We start from the raw sequence: 17,256 nt of genomic DNA on the forward strand, positions 1-17,256 counted from the left end.
ATCAAAGACATCACTGGAAGGAGATGAATAGGTCTGCAAGGCAGTCTATAATTAAATTTTCAGATTTTCTAGAACTAAAAAGAGGAATATAATGTTAAAATTTTACAATGTACTTCTAAGATTTCATTTAGAATATTGTCTACAATTTTGCTCACCACATTACTAAAAATATATATTTCTTTTCTGGAATCAGTCCAGGGAAAAGCAATCAGTTACATTCTTGTGCTCAAAGAAATATCCTGCACTGACAGACTAAAAGAATGGAATCTTTTTTAGTTTTGGATTCAAAATCCATAAAGACATTAACAAAGTCGGCAACAAAGTTGCAAAATGTTAAACTGGTTTAATTGCAGGGTTACATCTCCTTAACCTTTTGTATGCAGTAGAGGAAAAACTGTTTCCATGTCTAAATCAGATAACTCAACTGTACATTTTAAATTTTAATTTTTGCCCATTGCTTACATGCCGTATTTTATTCAATATGTGCTACTCTGGAACATTTCTTTTGTAAAATGTGTTATTTCTATTATAGCATACAGACATTCAGTGCCTATGGCCCTGGAAAGTCTACACAAATGATCAGAAACAGTAATAGTCTTCCTTGTTATTCTATATGTTAATTATCTGATTGTCAGAAGATACTTTTCTGTAATTAGTGCTACTAAAAACAATGCATGCATAGCAAATAAAAGTTAAGAACCATAGTTCTTAGTCAGGGAAGCTCATCTTTTAGCTAATATCTTCTGCAGGATTATCTTAAATGTAATTGGTAAACTACTGATTAGTGCATTCTTAAAAGGGGGACTATTCAAGTTATCCACTTTCCACAGTTGGGCCTTAACATTTTTTTTCCTGCAAATATTTACTTTAACTTTTTTGGGAGGAGAGTGAGAACTGAGATTGGAATATGTGATATTGCTGTTATAACCCTTTTCTCAACATCTATTCATTTCCTGTTTCATCCAATTCAGGGTCATGGTAAAACCAGAGCCTATCCCAGCAAGCAACTGAATGGGAAGCCAGTCCATCACAGTGCACACACAAACATACATACAATCACATCAGTTTTCCCAGAAGCCAATTAACTTACAAGTATGTCATTGGATTGCATGAGGAAACCAGATTCCCTAGGAAACCCACACAAACATGAGGAGAACATACAAACTCCAGACAGATAGCACCCCAGATCCAGAACTGAACCCAGTCCATTTTTAACTTGGAATTCCAGAATTTAGAACACATAATTAAGTGCTAGTTTAGGGCTGCCATTTTAACGGCTACTTTCTGTTATATTTTTATGTGACTGTCTGAACAATGGACACTGTACTCACCATTGAAGGTTGAAGAGTTGCAATTAGTAAGCTATTTCATTAATTAATTTGATTAAAAAAACCTATCAGAATAGTTTTTATAAAATAATATCAAAAATATTCTGTAAAACAACTTTCGTTTTTTTACAGTTTTAGTTGAGACATTTCATTTTGTGAAGCAACGTCTCACTTCTACTTAGGATATCTGGTGAGGAAAAAAGGAATCTTTACATAAAAGGTCTTTGGTTTTATAAGAAGACCCTTATGTTCCCATCATGACAGCTACACTTCTTGTATATAGTTTTCATTTGACATTTATTATCCTATCATATACAACAATAGTAAACAGTATGCAACTATAATGACCACAAATGTCATTAAATCGAATTAGGTTTAAAATGTCATGTTTGCAACAGGAGAGAAAAAAAACCTGAAAAACCACAAATTACACGGTATACTAAATCACACAGGTACTGTAGAGTACTTTATCAAAACTTTCTGCATCTGTTGTATCTCAAAGACAGGAATATCATTATGCCACTTACCTTTGGAGCCAAATACTTTTAAAAAATAACTAAATTCATGTCTGGAAAATGCAGAATATTGCCAAAGAATTTTTTTTTTTCTGCATAGGTCTCTAGCTCTCAGAATGATAGTACCTTTCTGATCTGTTATTTTTTTATTAGGAAGCACTAGGCATACAGTAATTGCACAGCCGACTTTTAAAGTCCTTTTAAAGAAAATTAAAATTGGCAAGATGCCACCTTCCCCATTGAATTTTGCATGTGCCTGCAAGTAAATCAAGTGAAAAGATTAAGCAGGCAGGTGTTGGACACATCCAAGCAGACAAAAGCAGCACCGTCTTATAACAAAATTCTGCTGTATCATGGTTTTCAGTGTCTACCTCAAGCAGCTGTCTCTGCTTACAGTACACTTTTCATTCAAAGATGCTGCAGGTATTTTAGCTATGTGCCCTTTTGCCCTGCTTGGGAAATAGTTTGCATTGCTCTGTCACATTCAATCTATGTTCAAATTAAGTTTGGCTTGATCTACATTCACAGCATACGTTCCCATTATTATTAATATTATATTAAAACAAGGGCAACCAAGCCTAACAGGGCTGTGGTCTGTGAAGGGGAGTAAAACCACAAAAATGATGCTGAAATGTTCTCCTGTCTTTACTGATTTACACAGGACTTGTATTTGTTTATGAAGTGTTACCAGTCTGCTACTATTTTATACCAAAATGTTTCTTAAAACACAATCAATCAGAGCCACAGTTTAGTTGAGCATAACTGCAATGAACAGACATATTATATAACAACATATTATTGCCTTGCTAAATTGCATCAAATTTAGTCCTTTTGGTTTTCTCTTTTTCTCTTTGGTTTTCTCTTTTTTGTTTATAACTTTGTGTGGCATAGTTTTCACCATGAGACTGGAAGGGGGAGAGTATCTAGGGCTTTGAAGCTGTTATGTTATAGTTCAACTGTCAAATGAGACTTTTGTAACCAACCAATAGAACACTGACCATACCATAAATGTATTTAAATAAAATTGTATACAGTATATAGTTATGTCTAAACACAACGCTACTTTCAAGATTATATTAAGTTCAAATTCTAAAATCACATTGTTTTGATTTATGTTGACATATAAATAAAAACATGTTACTATAAAAATATCAATAATCTTGCAAACACATTGTCTTCCTACTGTATTGGAACAATGAAGTCTAAACAATTTTAACTATGAACTCTAATAATAATAATTGCATATAAAAAAATGAAAAATGACTGATAAGTATGATTCTAAAGAATATACCATTTATCAGGTGCTTGTTGTTGAATAAGAGTCTCATAAAAGAGCTGTGAATATCAACCTGTTTTGCTTTGAGTTTAGTGGTTGGAGGCTGTAGGGGTGATTCCAGATGGCTCCATGGGCTAAACCGCTGTTTTGGAAACAAAAATGCTTCCAGGAGCACAGGTTCAAATCTCATTTGTAGCTTTAGGAGTGTCATGGTGGCACATTAGTTAGCAGTGCTGGGGTGCAATCAGAGTGCTTATGATGTTCTTATGAGTTTCCTCCTATTGCTCAAGTTTCTCCTCACAGTCCAAAGACTTACTGGCCATATTGTGTGAGTGTGTGCGTTTGTGTCTATGTGTGTGCCCTTCGATGGACTGGCGTCCTCTCCAAGGTGTAAGCCGCCCTGTGCCCACTGCTTCCAGGGATAAGCTCCGGCTCCCCTGCTCACTGCTTCTTTTGGGTAAAGCCGCAAGTAAATGGATGGAGGGATTAGAAAAACAGGCAATTGTAAAGATGAAAGAAAAGTAAAATTGAAACCATAGGACAGAAACTGGGCATGCAGAAATCAACAATGTGAAATATAGAAGAAAGAAACCACAAATATTATTAGCAATCAGCAAAAACTGGAATGGCCAAGAAAAAATACATCTGCAGATGACACCACATAAATTATCAGAGCTGTCAGTGAGAACCCCAAAATCCATAGTGTGCTGATGTCTGAGACAGCGGAATAAAAAACACTATATTGCAAAATCAATACCTTTCATTTGCTCCAAGTAGTTTAGATTATATTAAAGCAGATTTAGATTATACCAGATTAGAAATACTCAAAGTACAAAGATGGGCCAGGAAAGTTTTGGAACTAAGTTTTATAAACAGATGAGACCAAAGTTAACTTTTACCAAAATGACAGGTTAAAGTGTGGAGAAACAAAGAAAATACAGACGTTCCACAAAACCTCCTATGAAACACCCTACCTATGAAACATGGTGGAGCTAATGTCACATCCTTTAACTAATGATGGCATCGACAATATTAATACTGAAGTGTACAGAACATTTCTGTCTGCTTATGTTGAAGAACATACTTCGGTACTTATTGGGCAGTGCTTCACAAGGTATATTGCCATATATTAAATATACAAAATATATTGCCAATGCAACCCAGAAGTTCATTGGGTGAAAAAAGTGGAAAATTGTAAACTGTCCAAGTCAATCTCCAGATTCAAATCCAATTGAGAATGTAAGTGCTGAAGAAAAAAACTCAAAACACTCCACAAGTAGCCAAGACCTGAAAGGGCCAGCAGCAAAGGCTTGGCAAAACATCTTAAATAATCACACAAAGAGTTAAGTGAACTCAATGGGTTAGAAACTTCAAGTAGTTATTCCCTCAAAGGGATATGCAACCCAATGCTGGCTTTTACATTCAGAAATGTACTTGAGAGTCAAAGTGTTCCAATAGTTTTGGACATTTGAAATCACTGGGGTGCATACAAAGTCTGTTTTTGTTCTACTAAAATCAGGTACATGCATGTGATAAGTACATTATATTGTACTTATCGTTTAGATTTTAATCTCATGATTACAAACACAAATTACTTTACTATAGAGAAAAATACATTTTGGCTTATTTTGAGAGGGAGGAGGGCAGGATGAAACAAACTTAAACCTAAAGCATAGTAAGTTATTATGTGCTATTTGAGTTTCTTAAAAAATATTTGTTCTCTTCAAGACTTCTATGCCTTCATAAATCCTACCCTCTACTAGAAGCAATGAAATAAAGAGTACAGGTACAGGGTCTTCACTTTTACAAATTATGATTTATTTTAACCTGTTTCACCCTTTCTCCTAATATAATAATTTCTCCTAATCTCCTAAAATAAAATGTATTTGTGTACTTCTAAACAAGGCTGGTGAGCTAAAGAGTTTTTACTTTAAATTTCACAAGTGACTTTAGTCGTGAAATCAGGGAACTTAAAGAGAAGCTCACTGCTTCGACCAAGGCTGAATTAAATACCGACTGTTTCAAACACTTTAAAAAAAAAACAAAAGTCAGGAAATGTCTTGGATCTGATAACATCACTGGGCAGGTACTGAGGTCATACGCTGAGCAGCTCAGTACTGTTTCATTATGTTTTCAAAATATCTCTGAATCAGCAGACAGTACCCAAAATTTGAAAACAGGCAACAATTATACCAGTTGCAATGCACAAATACCTCGAGACATTAAATGATTTCAAACCACTGGCACTGACCTCTTTAGTAATGAAGTCTTTTGAGAAAATGAATCCATGCAATTTGCCTACAGGGCTAAATGAGGAGTCGAAGATGCTACCCTTACATTACTTCTGAGTTGCTGCATCTGTATATATTCACATATAGAAGTTCCCAGTAGAGAGTTATTAGAGAAATGAATCTCAAATTTTAATCTAGACTTTAATATTGTAGACTAGATCTTAGACTTTTTGACTAGCACTTCACTAAGAGCGAGGGGAAAATGTCCTATATCAGAACAGCACTGGGTCTCCTCAGGACAGTGTGCTATGCCCCATCCTATACATTTATACAGACTGCTGTAGAAGCCCTTCTGAGGACAGACATCATTACATTTGCTTAATGTTTACTTTACTATACGGTAAGTGAGAAGAGCTAACAGTGATTGTTCTTTCTGGGAAACCCTGTTCTTTTAATGTGTGTAGTACAATCATGACTTTATTCTATAGAACTTTTATTGATTCTGTCCTAACATTCACTGCAGCAGCCTGGTTTGGTAGCCTTAATACAGTACATGCAACTTTGAATTACATACAGTACATACAATTCATAGTGAATTTCAGATCCCTCCGTCTGGACATAGACTTAAGACTACCCAGATTCAAGTGAAATAGAAATAGAATAGAAGTTCTCCTTTATTCCCACAGCTATTAACCTGTTATGTCTTTTACCTGCCTGCAAAGCAAAGTTTTCCATCTGGGACAATAAAATGAAGCAGGTATGTAAGTATGCTTCATTACTCTTACTGCTACTAAATCATCAGGCTATTTCCAACAACATGTTCTACTTAAACTCTCTTAAACTCACGTTCAGTTCTATTTAGCAGATTAATCTAAAACCACATAGAACAAGCTAGAAGATATCATTGAGAATAATTATGAAATAATAATTATTTCCCTATTGTAATTTATCAGCTATTTGAATATGTTTAGATTTATAAAAATCTAAGAGAAAAGTTAAGGTGAAAATTCAACCTGTAGTGTTTGAAATATTTCTAGTGTTCAGAAATCTTACTAGTTTTATCAATATGGCAGCACATGCTTGTGGGAAAACACTGGCTGCAAACAGTATGGAATTACTTGGCTCAGATAATGCAAAAGAAACAGGCATGAGGGAACTGGTGCCATAATCTCACCTGATGTATCAAAGGATTACTGTGATCCCCTCAGGTACACAGAGCAGCTGAAAGTTCTTTGTTCTGGGGGTTGATGATTTCTGTTTAAAACAAAAGAAATGCATGTGAATTTGATGAGCAGATATTTGGATGTAGTATTTCAACATCTTTACAGTGTGACAATAAAAGTAGCATGTACTGTGTAAGGTGTGACCATAAAATAATATGACTGAGTGTCATGGGGAAGTGCAAGAGAAGTTACCCCAGGAGGGACATGTTGGAACGTGTTAAGCTTGCAACAGCAGTACTTTTAATGCTAGTCTTGTGTTAGTGCCTGTACTGAATAGAAGTGCGTGTTGTTACGTGTCAGTGTAACCGTGAGTGACCGTTATTTAGAGCGAAGTATTTCAGATTGGGTGAGAAATGAAACACTGCAAATTAAATCTGCATGTGAGAAGCTTATGGGAACTGGTTCGTATGGACAATTTACTATAGGCAAGGCTAAATAACTGAATTTCAATAAATAAGAGTGCCACACGATCATCTTAGGGGAGAACAATGAAAAATGAGTGAACTGTGGCCCAGCATGTGGATTCTGTAGCTCACAGTGCAAAAAATGTACTACCCAGCTCATCGACCTGTTAAAATACAGGCTTGACCAATAACGGCAATTTGTTTTTTCCAAAACTGAAACCTGGCCGCAAAGAACTAAGATTTACCATCATTAAGCTATTCAAAAAAATAAAAAAAAATTTAATTGCAAGTATGACTACAATAGTGTATAACCCCTCAATGGTGATATTTTGAAAAGGACAACATGCATTTACTGTAGATGTATGAAATCAGTTTGCTACAAGATTTAACTGCACACCTTGCATCTTCAAATTATGCATATATCTGAACTGTTTATTTTTCTACATATAAAAATGTTCATTCACTACGTTCATATTTGCCTTTCATTTCATTTTTTTCCCCAAAATATATAGAAAAATCTCTCCAACAGAACCATAAACTAAAATTAAAATATCCAAATTAACTACATTATGTAGATATCAACATTTACAATTATTAGCTATTAAAATAATTATAAAATTAGTAAATATTTTGATCTACATTACATCAACAGAACGTTTACTACAGTTGTCAATGTACACATGGACTGAACTTATTGTTAGTTAAAGATGTAAATTAAAGCATTGTTTTTCAAGCCAAAACTGTGAACTCCAGCCAACTGCCTTCGTGAATGTTTAATTCACACAGAAAGAGATGTATGAGTAGTAATTGGGGACTCATAACTTTACATTTTGCAACTTTCAATTCACCACAATAATCAACAATCAAAGAGCTACTGAGAATTAATTCCTTCCTTTGAATAGAACATAAACACAAAAAGCATTCTCCTGGCCTTGTTGCAATAAAGCTCCAATGAAGGGGAACTGTAGTCAAACCAAACTATTTTTGCTTAATTTTCAACCTGCAATAAGCCTCGACTCCACATTGCAAAACGCTGGAGTTTATATAACTGCAATTATACAATTTGCATTACAAAGAGCGTTTTGTGTTTATATGGTAAATGGTATGGTAGATACCACTGGTTTGCTGGTGAGGCTAGTAGACTAATAATGCATATGTCAGATGCCTGCTTTTACTGGAACATGGGTATTTTTGTTGGCTCAACTCCAGGTGCTCTGAATTCATAAAATTCATAAACTAGATGTGAAAAGTTAAACATCTGTATAGTTGAAACCTCTAGTGATTGCAATAAGACTCTGTATCTTATGTTCTCAAGAGAAACTGTCATATCAGTTATCAGCTCTATGATTTGTTGTGAAGCTGTGGCGTTCCTACACGTAATCCAGCTCTCCACTCGCATATAGGCGTAAGCAAAATAAAAAAAGGTAGCTAATGAAAAAAGATTTTTTTCATGTAAAAAATAAACAGATGACTTCATGCATTTCTGCCTTCTTACATACATGCTGTACCTACATCTCTCACATTGTTGTTGCCTCTACAACCCTAATGCAATACAGGCAGTATATTTCTGAGTGCAAGAAAAGAGAGACCAATTCGTTTTGCCAGATGCCTGCTATTGTGTGTTATATTTTACAGAGGGATTAAACACAAATGGCACAAGGTTTAAATACACTTTGTCTAAAGACTACTGTAAGCTAAGTTATGTTATATTTTCAAAACAGAAATTATGCACCCTTCAACAACTATGTTATTGTGCAGAACATGTCAGAGATGTCTAGTCATTCGAAGGAATGCACAAGTTAGTCCCTGTTTTTTTGTGTGTGTTTTCTTGGTTGTTATTGCTATTATAAGGCAGGTATGGTATTTTTAAAAAATAATTCTAGGATACAAATTCTCGTTGGTTAATTGAAGGAAAGGTACTGTAGCTTCAACCACTGACATAGCAAATTCACTATAAGACTTCATCTCACAACACAAAATAGTGCACACTATGCAACAATACAAGACTAACAACACACACACAACAAATGTAAGTAAAATAATAATGAAACTTTATTTCACTGTACATCTCAAGGTACACTAAATCCATCTATGGAATGAGACAAGTGTACATATATAATTAAAGATAGAATATAAATGTGGGCTTTAAGACAGGATTTTAAAGTTTTGACTGAATTGTACAGTGGGTTCAGAAATGCCTCAGAAAGATAACAGTCTTGGAGAAGAACAGAAAGCAATGTCTCCGTGTGTTCAGAGCCCTGTATTTATAACTCCAAGAATCCCAGACACTGAAGAGAGCAAAAGATTTGCAGGTTTATATGGAGTTAACAGTTAATCAATGTTGTCAGTTGAAGCCCTTAAAGTGATCAGCAGTATTTTGAATTTTATTCTGAAATCAACGGGAAGTCAATGTGAGGACACCAGGTGTTATAAGATCATTCTTTGTGGTTTTGGTCTAGGCAGCTGAGTTTTAAACTTGCTGAAACTTGTGAAGAACGTATTTGGATCCACCAGCAAACACTGAATCACAATAATCAGGGCTGGAAAAGACATGCATTTTCTGCTTCAGACTGGAAGAAGTGTACAGATATGTAGTTTAAAAAATTCACTTTCACAACAATGTGAGTGTTGTGCTTCAAATATAAGGTTCAGAACAAAACCAACCCCAAAGTTCCTCACATGAATGTTTAGACTGGTTCTGTGACCATCAATACTAAAACTAAAGGTGACAACTTTATGAGGTTGGTAAGGAGAGACAGTAAAAATAATTTCAGTCTTCTCAGAGTTCACACATAAAAAATTGCTGCATCCGTCTTGTAGTATCTAGCACTTGTACAAGGCAGACAATGCTTAATAAAACTTTTTGTGATATATTCATTTGCAGATATTATATTAATACTTGATTTACTTCAGGCAGGCATACAAACCATGTCTTAAGAAATTAACGTTAAAGTCATTGGAGAACAAAAACACTGATACAATATATTTTTTTCACTGTGTAAGTCTACATACTGTGTCTTCAACTGGATTTCAAACCTTTAATTACAGTGCAAAATGGAGCCCAAGTGGTGTACTCCCAAATAGATCAAGCCATTCATCTACAGTACGTTGAAGACTTGTGTCCTGGAATTGTGAACAACCAGCATTCTGATCCCCACGGTACAGTGATGACATTTTCAAAAGCTCAATATCACAATGGAAAATTCTGACATCCCTATTAAAGTGACGCTCATTTTATTAAAGTCAATACTGCTTTGTTGCTTAGTTAACCAAATGCTACTGTAGTTAAGAACAAGAAGCATACTCACATATTATATTGTTATGTTTTGAAAGCAGCATGTTTCTAGTGGAGAACTGATAAGGTGTTTATCAGTCACAAGTGCAAGACAGGGATATTTCTTGATCTTTCCTACTAGTACAGTCATTTTTAGGGACAATAATCTCATTGACTTTCTAGTTTTTTCTGCTGTTCAAAACATGGAAAACGTTTCAAAAGGAGTTCAACATAGAAACAGTTGCATTTGAATTTCAAAAGGCATTGTTTTTCAAGACAATTATTGGAATTTAGTGATTTAAGTCACAAATTGAATTGCAGTAACAGACAACCAAAGATCCTAGAGTTCTCTTCACCAGAGGAGTAGGCATTGGCTGGAAAGCTCTTTCTCACAGTTGCCAGGATTCTAAAAATCCAAGGCCAACTACACTGTGTAAAAAAGTGCAGATGACCCCACCCAGAGACATAGTAGTAACAGACTGATGATCACTAAGACCGAGGGGAATTAACAGAAGAGGTCGGAGGCATTCCAGAAGTACATCTGCTGGGCAGGGCTTCCTGTGGCACACATTTCATCTCACCATGATTTCAATCACCCTGAACCCTGACACACAGGAACGTTCCTGAAGTCCTTCACAAACAGGAATTCATCACCCCTGGTTCCCTGCCTGATTTAGGAAATGGCTAATGAAACCAGCACAGATTTCACCTTGTTTATATTTTCAAATAGTAATTATGCCAACACCTTTGTTTAAATAAATATAATAAATATGAAAAATGGAAAAAAAATGGAAAAAATATTAGTCTAGTCATTATCACTGTGTTATTGCAAAACAGTGCAGGGTTTTACAATATGTTCTGCCCAATCCCTCTGTAATGTGATAGCTATATAACAGCACAGAGTGTCCCCAATGTTAGTACACAGGGAACATTTCTATTATCTTCTTTTGATTGCTCTTTTTTGATGGTTCTTTCTTCATGTTAGATTGTATGCAGTCCTTAAAAGCAGTCTACAACCCTCTGTACCATTAATTTATATTTTGTTAGAAGCTTTATTACATTATACAATATTTTTTTATTTGTCGCTCTCATCAGGCTGCTTGTATTGTCTTATTGCTATAAAGGTACACAGTGGCACTAAGCAGTTGTTACTGCATTTCACCACAAATGTGCTCAATCATTTGCAGCAAGCTGGATTTTGCTGCCAACCATGTTTGAAATCAACAAAATTCAGGTAGCATTTTCTATATTATTTTTGGTAGATCGAAAATCATGTCAACCATAACACAGCACATTGGTTTAATAAGGAACAAGTAATAGGTTTATTCCATGCTGACAAAAAGAAAGAAAACACAACGTTTTGGCCTTGAAGACACCTGAAGAAGGCTCCATGGCCGAAATGTTGTTTTCTTTCTTCTCTTTTCAGCATGGAATAAACCTATTACTTGTTCCTTTGCAGCCTGAGCATGCTGACACAGCTGAACTACATTGGTTTAATTACAAGCACACCATTCTATAGAGGGAATGGTTATTGTTCTCCTTCACTACCTAAACAGTACACAGCAATACTCCATCACTGACAAACTAGGGTGAAGAAAATCAGAAGTCCAAAGCTTTCTAGCTTTCTTCAATCAATCTGCAACCTTCACACTATTCTTGACATTAGTCTTTATGTACAGTAACAGTAGCAAAGATCCTTTTACCAAAGATTAAAGGCTTCAAAAGTTTCTTCCATTTGGTACCTGGAATTAACTGAGTTTTTCTGTTTTTCAGACCACAGCAGAATTCACCAAAAACTTGAGAGTGGCTTTATGTGGTTCTGAGATGTGATTAAACCCACACACACACACTACATACACTTTAGCTGTTTCAGGAATTTCTTTATAAACCAGCTTCTAGATAAGTCTTTTAAACAATGTTGACATTACATGTTACTGAATGTGGCACAGTTTTCCAACAATAGAAATTAGCTTTATTGCAAAAAGATGTGTGATTGTGCTCCGCTCACTAAGCAAGAACAAGGATGAAATTTACAGACTGATGACAACTGCTGCTTCACTAAAGCCCTCAAAGAATTTGGCTCATATTCTGTCTGCTGTTACAATAGACTGGTTTCATTCAAGTAAAGCCACATAAGATGTAGCACTGCAAAGCCCAAGAATGCCTAAAGGTATTAAACAAATACAGAATTATTTGTACAATAGTATGTTTATGAATAATATAAGAAGTAGAAATACTACTATGTTGTTAACGAACATTTAATACAGAACATACTGTATATTGTAGAACATTTTAAAAAAAACCTTAGATGAGTTTAAAATGAAGTAAAATGTTTTGATACGTAACTCTCAATCATCTGCTTAAAGTGACTTCTTCCATGAGATATACAGGATTGGGAGTGGCTCAGTCTTTTGCAGAAAAAAAGTTTTGCATCTGAGATGCAACAGTTAACCGTTTCAGACACATTTAGCAAACCACTGCTTAATACTAAAAAAGTCTAGCTTTCATTTCACATCATTTTTTTCAATCTAACACTTTCAGTTTTCTTCAAAGGAAATTAATTCTAGATCCCACAGATTAACCTGATCTAACTGACCCAATGAAGGTAACAGCCCATGCCACATATAGCTTAAAAATTCAGAATCATTCTTATCCTTCTTAGAAGCTCATGAACTTCGTCCTGGATGTGATTACTTTTAGTCAACTATATATTTAAGTACATGGAATTTCTCAGCTGTATACATTTCTCAAGCAGTGAAAGCAGAAACTAAGACAAAAGAAAGGTATTTAGCTACTGTACCTAGTACGATGCAAAGTACAGTAGTAAAACCTTTAATGTCACCAAGCACAAGGTTTGTGTTTACCTTAAATAAACACTTTAGAATATTCTTATACTGTACATTAATGCGTTCCATCCTTTATAAAGGTTTCCTAATACAAGGTAGAAAACAGCAAATAATTTCCACATGAAGGAGATTTGAAAAACTTTCAAATTTTCACATCTGTAAATGATTTTACTTCCCAGGCACAGTGCCTTCTCCTAGCTTCTCCCTTTTGTGGCCTTTAATTCCCCAGAAAGAAAGAGTGTCCGACTCCTTTAAAGGGCCCCACTCCTCGCTTTTTTGTTTGCTGGTTTAACAACATGAACCATTTGTCAACGATTTGCTGGCCTGCTACCAAACTGGCAAGAAACCCTTCATGAATATATAAGGCGGTGATTATCTGAAGTGAGAAGCTGTGAAGTAAAAAAGGTCGAACAGGAGGGGAAAAAAAGTGTGTGGTTTGGATTTGTATGTCCGCATGCACTTCCAAGATGAATTAGAAGTATATTACCCAAGGGGCAACAGAAAACAGTAATCCAGTCACAACAACTGAATGTGGCAGGAAATGTTTATTCAAGTACGAAATCTTTGATCACAGAGTAAATTGCTAGACTCCAAGTCAGCTCTTGGCTACCTGACCTTGTGGAGTTCTGTCTGGATTAATGACTTAGCCATCTTCTGCATAGTAATACCAGAGTCATTAAAATAATTTCATTTTACATTTGTACTCTTCCTGCCAAAAACTCTGCAATTCTATGTTTCTAGAAAAAAAAGCAGTTTCTTCAGAAAATGTAACAGCCAGCTGTTCACACTACTAAACATGAGTGCCAGCATCATCAATGTGCTCAATATTATCATACACTTTTGGTCAAACCTGGTGTCTATTAAAAAGACATAACACATACCTTTACATTCTCTAGTGGTGTATTGTAGTAGAATTATTTCTGTCAGACAAATAAGGTTTCTATTTTACTTCCATTTAATTCCACGTTCTCTTCAGTAAATCACTTTATGTGATACAGAAATATAATTCACCATCAAACAATCTGAACATTGTTTGTTGATTGGCTGATGATTTATATATATATAGTTTCAAAACCCCCAAAAATCATTTTAAAATTCCCAACTTTCACCATAACAGAAAAACAGAAATATAGGTGCTGTATAAAAAGTACTTTACTACATCATTCACCATTTCAGTGTTCTGTAGACTGCAAAATCAAGCCATATCTTTTTGTGTGATATTTGTTACGATTGAAAAGCTTGTATTTGTAACTTAGATCAATATAAATTATACATACTTCCTCATTTGTCCATACATGTACTATACAAAATATGTAGAGAAGAAAAAAATAAACATTTGAATACATGTATGAACAGCTTATGATTTCAGGAAGGTTTATTTAACGTTCTTTATATATCTTGTCTTTTGAGGTGCAAAAACAAATACAATTTTCAAAAACAAATATAAATATGTAATATATACCGTAACAAAACACACAAACTATAAACAAACTAAAAGCCCCAAAGCCAGACATCTGGGGTATTTTGTTCTGCTCTTTTTTGTACTCTCCTTCAAGTTCTGACACAATAACGCCTCCGTCTTTCCCTCAGGCTACTATGAATTTATGAACAACGCCTTATTTCAGTATTCCTTAATCTCACATTGGATGAGATACACATATATTTAAGTGCTCTTTAGGGAATACAGTCTGAATGTTACATATCTGCTTGAGTGAAATTTGGTGGTGATATGTGTGCATTCATAGCCATTAACAACACTAACTGTATGTAAATGCCTTGAACTGGAAAGTACATGGTAAATGTCCAACATGGCATGCAGAGCATGCTTTACTAGCTGTGCTTCTGTTAGCGAATGCAGTACAAGCAGATATAATCTCTCCAGCATGTCCTGGGTTTGCCTCGGGGACTCTTCCCAGTGGGCCATGTCTGGTACACCTCCAGAAGGAGGTGTCCTGATGGCATCCTCCCCAGATCCCTGAACCACCTCAACTGGCTCCTCTTGATCCAAAGGAGCAGTGACTCTACTCCAAGGTCCTTTCAGATTGCCAAGCCCTCACCCTGTAGTGAAGGTAAACCCAGAAGCCCTACCGAGAAATATCATACCCACCACTTTTACCTACAATTTCATTCTTTTGGTCACAACCCAAAGCTTGGGACCATAGGTGAGGATCCATCCTGGGACCATGACCTTTTCATGGCTGAGGGGCCATGAAAGGGCCCCAGGAAGCATTAGAGCTACACTGTTGGAAGCTTTGCACTCATGGTAGGATAACCTTGGCAAATTGGTCTAAGGTGAGGGGCCAGCCAAATATTGATCCTAATCAGACTCCTGTAATAGTTTCCACTAAGAACTGAGAGAATCCTGCCTAGATCAGGGACACTAGTATCAACCTGGAGCACCTAGTGGCTGGGCCACCCATACAACCAGCCCAGGTACAGGACAAAATGGTTATGTGGAGTTGTTGTGTGGACTCACCACCTGCAAAACAAAGAATGGGGGTCGGGTGCAATGCCAGTCATGTGACAGACATGAGCAGGATGAATCTGGACAGACCCACCTTGGCAATCTGTAATTGCTGTTGCCATTTTTTTTTCTTTTGTGATTGCAACTGTGATTGGGATTTACAGTGTACAGGTCTGTTAAAGGTAGAAACATTAATGGCACAATTAATACTTGGAATTGGCCTCACACCCTGTGCATGCTTTGCTTGGGGAATACAAGTGCTGAGGGACACTGGTAGGTAAGGGCATTCTCATTGACAGAATGGTTTGGCAGTAACCTTGCCTGGTTAGAAATCGCTGGTTTGTGAAGACCCCGTATATTGGCTTAGCCCGCCCTTAGGAGCGGCAGGTCCTTCATGTGTATTTCTTTCTTGATGTTCACCAGATTTGACATTCAACAGTTAAATAGCTCCATCGCCTTTGCCCAATCAACTCTCACCAATGAGTCGAGTCAGTGATTACGCAAGAGCCAAAGTCACTTAAGTGTATCGCGGTAAATGATGAAAGACAAATTAATCCTGATTTTGCCAAAACATGTTATCAAAATAAAATATCCATATACTTTTTCTTCTAAAAAGACACACCCATATAGTGCTAAGTTTATGTTGATGCTCTATGTAATATGAATACACCATTCTTTATAAATGTGGACATTTAAAAACAGTGACCGATTATTTTTTTGTGAAGACCGGAAAAGATAAACCGATGAGATGCTAAGGGATAACATTTTTTTTTTTAAATGTGAGAGCAAGTGGTGCTTACTGCAAAATAAAATTCATTATAGCAAAGCCTGAACAAGTGAGGAAATACTGCAGTTGAAATCCACAACTTATATAATGTTAATCTTCTGATTTGTATTCTTCACTTAACAGCAGTACTTAATTAAAAATGAAGTGATAGTACACAAACAATGAGCTTGTATTTGCCATCGTCCATTTAATTATAAATATATTATAGAAATCAAGGATGTTATTAAAATATTTATTTTTAATAACCTAAAATGCCCATTTTTTAATTAATGGTAATTACCAAAAAGACACTTCTAACCCAAACCAAAACTGAAGAAAAAAAAATTAAATCCCTAATAACATGACACTAAAGAATAAAGGGGTAAAGCCTGCAAAGGTGTTTTGGGTATCTAAATTAATTACTACTGAAAGCAATCAGTTTCTCTTTTGAGATAAAAACAGTTCTGCATTCTCAGACATTGTATCATGTTTCCAGACACAGCTTCTGAATCACAGTGCTTAATTAACTCAGTAACGATAGACATTTTGCAAACTTTACTTGGTCAGTATGCAGTGCTAAAAATCGAAAAGATCTGACGACAGGATAATACACTCTCTTACATCAAACAATCTAACCCATGTATGGTATTCTCATTTAAGATTCCACTGCTATTAAAATATTCAAAAATGGAAATAGTTTCCTTTAAACAAACCTTTAATATAATATTTTGTATTTTATACATAAAAGTTCAGTGTTTGATTAATCAGATGTTTTCTCAAAAATCATGTTTGGTGGATCACATTTACATTTGTTTTTAGAATCCTCCTTCAGCATTCTTATGACCTTTGGAATAGAGCAAAACAAGAACTTTATAGAGTCTTTAGCTAAGGGCATTGCTACTGAATCTGGCTTATATGATGTACAATAC

General features: G+C 35.5%; 1 protein-coding gene across 3 annotated transcripts in view; it reads right to left on the reverse strand.

The window, feature by feature from the left end:
• cald1a (caldesmon 1a) overlaps nucleotides 1–17,256 on the reverse strand; it is a 125,267-nt gene that overhangs the window by 75,143 nt on the left and 32,868 nt on the right. For all 3 annotated transcript variants that reach the window (XR_016091450.1, XR_016091448.1, XM_088922677.1), the window contains exon 2: nucleotides 6,525–6,604. The gene's annotated coding sequence lies outside the window, so the exon portion shown is untranslated. The remainder of the gene's footprint in view (nucleotides 1–6,524; nucleotides 6,605–17,256) is intronic.

This window comes from Atractosteus spatula, chromosome 8, assembly GCF_055471065.1.
Source record: "Atractosteus spatula isolate fAtrSpa1 chromosome 8, fAtrSpa1.hap1, whole genome shotgun sequence".
Classification (NCBI taxonomy): domain Eukaryota; kingdom Metazoa; phylum Chordata; class Actinopteri; order Semionotiformes; family Lepisosteidae; genus Atractosteus; species Atractosteus spatula.